This window comes from Aulonocara sp. 'chitande type north' Nkhata Bay, linkage group LG6, assembly GCF_057382095.1.
Source record: "Aulonocara sp. 'chitande type north' Nkhata Bay isolate Kocher_YH1m ecotype deep benthic linkage group LG6, A_spYH_male_GT1.1, whole genome shotgun sequence".
Classification (NCBI taxonomy): Eukaryota; Metazoa; Chordata; class Actinopteri; order Cichliformes; family Cichlidae; genus Aulonocara; species Aulonocara sp. 'chitande type north' Nkhata Bay.
Window position 1 is genome coordinate 1879261 of NC_141349.1, and position 3877 is coordinate 1883137.

Here is a 3877-nt window from a genome sequence, read left to right on the forward strand (position 1 = left end):
ACCTTTGCTGTGGGGAGATGACATAGTGGAGGAGGGGATGACTCTTGGAGGTCTTTAAGGGAAAAACAAAGTCTTAAGGTGCTTTGGAGCCTATACAAATATTATATGTCGATATGATCTGCTGGAGGCATGGGAGGTTTTGCAACCAGCAACATTCACTCTGGTTGTTTTTACACAGCAAAATCTCCAGTGTTAAATTAACACTATAGAGTGTCTATATGGGTCTGATTAACAAAGGCTAACAATGAGCAGTGCTGATTTTCTAACACTGGAATATTTCTAACATTTTGAGTTATTTTCCAGTGTTAGAAAATCAGCACTGCTCAGTGTTAGCCTTTGTTAATCTTCAAAACTGACTAGGTTACTTTCAAACATATAACACTGTCAAAAGTGTTAATTTAACACTCAGAGGTGTGGACCCATATAGACACTCTATAGTGTTAATTTAACACTGGAGATTTTGCTGTGTAGGTAATAAACCAAAAACCGGAAGAGTTCAAATTTCTTGGAAAGCCTTTTTTTTGGTCTCATAGGCTACGTTCCCACTGCAGGCGAAAGCGCATCAAATCCGACTTTTCTGACCCTCTGCGACCCATATCCGGTCATGGTCTGACAGCGTGAACGGCACAAATCCGATATTTTCAAATCCGATCTGGGTCACTTTCGTATGTGGTGCTGAATCCGATACATATCTGATGTTTTAGAAAGCTGCTGTTTGATGGTCACGTCGCATTAAATCTGTTTTTTACGTCACAAGACAGACGCCAATTATCAGCGCCGGAGCAGACAAAATAATCGGATTTGATCTAAAAATCGGAATTGAGCATTAAGATCTGCAGTGTGAACGTAGCCTAAGTGCCCCATACTCACATTTTCATTTTCCTGTATTCTCAGTTCATATAAAGAAATTAGTTAAATCACCCAGTATAATTAACTAATAAATATATTTACTTTTCAGTAATCATTCACATAATCCTTTGTTTTGGTCTTTGAAGTCTGTGGAGCTGACCTGTGCTGCTGATCTTGATAGCCGCACCTCCTGGTAGGGTCTCCCAAGGCCAGTGATGGACCAGACAAGGAAACACCAGCGAACAGTTTCACTTGTTAAAATTAGTAGTTGATGCGGGAAGAAGATTGTTGGAGAAATGAAACAACTGGGAAGAGCAGCCTGTTCAAATAAAAGCAGGAATGTCACAGATTTAAAGACCGAGGCTCACTTATATCTAATGACATGCAGTCATTGTCCCACACTGCCACCTAGTGTTCACAGTGCATATTTTAAAATTAATTCCAAGGAAATGTTTACTGTACGTCTCGTTAAAAACCTAGTTATGAATCACTTTGATGTGTTCACGTGCTGACCTGAACTTAAAATAAAGATATGCTGACAAGACTAAACCCTTGTTACACTAATCATTGTTGCCCATTTAAAGGTTCTGTTTAAGTGCTACGCCCGGAGTCTGAATAAACTTACAAATTCATATTTCATGTTTTGTTTGTTTGTTTATTTAGTGCTGTTATTGTAAGGTACTGTGTATGTTTACGTTTTCCACAGGACATAAGCTACTTTCTGCTGATTTCATAATAAAGTATCGAGGAGCTGCCTTTTGTTTTCTGCTTGGTAGTTGATGGAATCTGATATCCAGCAGTATATGTTTTGTGTACGTTATACATTACATTGTGGTGTCATATAAATGTGACGATCTGTGAAAGTGTTAGGATAAAATGATAACGATGATAATTAATAAATAATCATGATCAAAGGGAGAGAATAAGTTTCTAGTTGTGGTTACAGTTATTTGTTAATTGTTCTCCCTCCTGTATCAGTCCTGTTTTATGTTTCCCAGTCTAGTTATTTCCTATTTTATTTTGATAGTCACATTTCCTTTGTATTCTTGCTGTATGCTTCCTCTCTCTTTACCTTGCTTGTGTTCAGGTGTGTTTTGCACTTGTACCTGGGCCTAAGGAGCTATGAGTAATACATTTTTAGTTTTTACTTTCAGTTAATTCAACATTAAATAAAAGTTTATGTTTTTCTCTGGTTCCTGGTTCTTGTTTTATTACCTTAGTTCCCTTTTGTGTCCAGTCTGTCTCTAGTCTCGTCTCTGTGTTTTGTCATCTTTCTCCCTGGTCATGTCCACATGTCTGTCTGCTCTCCCTGTGTTTTCATGTTGAGGTGTGTTTTGCACAGAGCTGTGGTGTCGTATCTGGGCCTAATGACCCCATTCTGACAGCCCATGAGACACATATTCTTAGTTTTTACTTTCAGTTTATTCTAAAGTAAATCGTAGATTAAATGTGTCTTCCTTTATAGTTCCTGGTTCTTGTATTTTTTAAAGAGTATCATTGGGTATGAACTGTTTAGCAGCCTTGTTGAAAAACACATTTCTTCACCTCTGCAACCAAGCTCATGTGGATCACCGCCAATGCTGCAGCAGCCAGTACAATACTGTCTTCCAGCCTATAATGGAAAGGAAGCATGGTTCAACAGCCTGTTGGACTGGATCTGCCAGTGCCGGGTGCTCTGTAAAGATAGTAAAGATAAGTTATTACCTCGCACTCTTCCACTGTTTATGCAAGCCATCTCAGACGTCTCAGCTAGCAAATAGTGAAAATTAGTTTTGAGTTTCAGTGTTGGTCAAAGTAAAGAGACTTTCAGAGTGTTTTCAGCAGGGAATCCCTGAGATGGCTCCATCCAGCGCCGCCTCACGAACTGAGCTGGAGCAGTTTGAATCTGCAGGAGTTGCCCTAGAGCAGGGCTGCCCAATCCCAGTCCTCGAGAGCTACCGTCCTGCAGCTTTTAGATGCATCCTTGTTCCCACACACCCGAATCAAATGAATGGCTTGTTATCAGGCCTTTGCCAAACATGATGGCATGCTGAAGAGGTAATCAAACCATTTGATTCAGCTGTGTTGGAGTAGGGATGCATCTAAAAGCTGCAGGATAGTAGCTCTCGAGGACTGGGATTGGGCAGCCCTGCCCTAGAGACTCTGCCCACACCACAACCTGAGCAACCAGAGACGGACTGCTCTAAGCAACCGGAGCCAGCTAACTGCTCTGGAATGTCTCGATGCACGCTCAATCATCCAGGGCAGGAAATCCCAAAAGGTTGATTCTGTTCATCTGGATGTTTTCAGTGGGACAAATGTTTCGTCATCATCCTACTGACGTCTTCAGTCTCAGCTGACTGCAGGTTTCAATCTTATAAGCAGCACATGTTATTTACCTGGAAATGTCTTTTACAAAAGCTTGCAAGTCCACCATGCAACGCACCGTATGTGAATTTGTCCGGGCTAGTTAAGTGGGAACTTGAAATCAGAAGTTACAGTGGAAATAAAATAAGTTATCTATTCAATTTCTTTAAGTAATTACAGCTTGAATTTTATTTTGAACCCACTAACATTGGGATTTAATTTGAAATTACATATAAAATTAATTTAATGTAATTACCAACATTATTATTTCAACACAACCAAAAAAGAAAGTTTGCAACTTAGAAGGTCTGTCTTAATCAATAAATTAGAATTTTTATGTTGCAGCCATGGATTTAATCAAGTGGAGGTAAAAGGCCTGGTTACTTTTTAGAGTGCAGCTTTCTCCAACTTAATGAAGTGAAAAAAGAAGTCATTGTTTGTGTTTGTGCCACTGACAGATTCGTGCCTACCTTGGGTGACTTTTGACTCGGCACATCTTCAGGTTGTTCAGAGTGCCTCTAAATGATACATTCTACATAAATGGGATGGCTGTGTCTCAGGAGATTTGGGCAGGTCATCTACTAATGGCAAGGTTGGAGGTTTGATCATATGTAAGTGGCAAGACTTGGTTAACATACAGTTAACATTTCTGAGTAAAATCCTGAAATAATAGATGGAAATA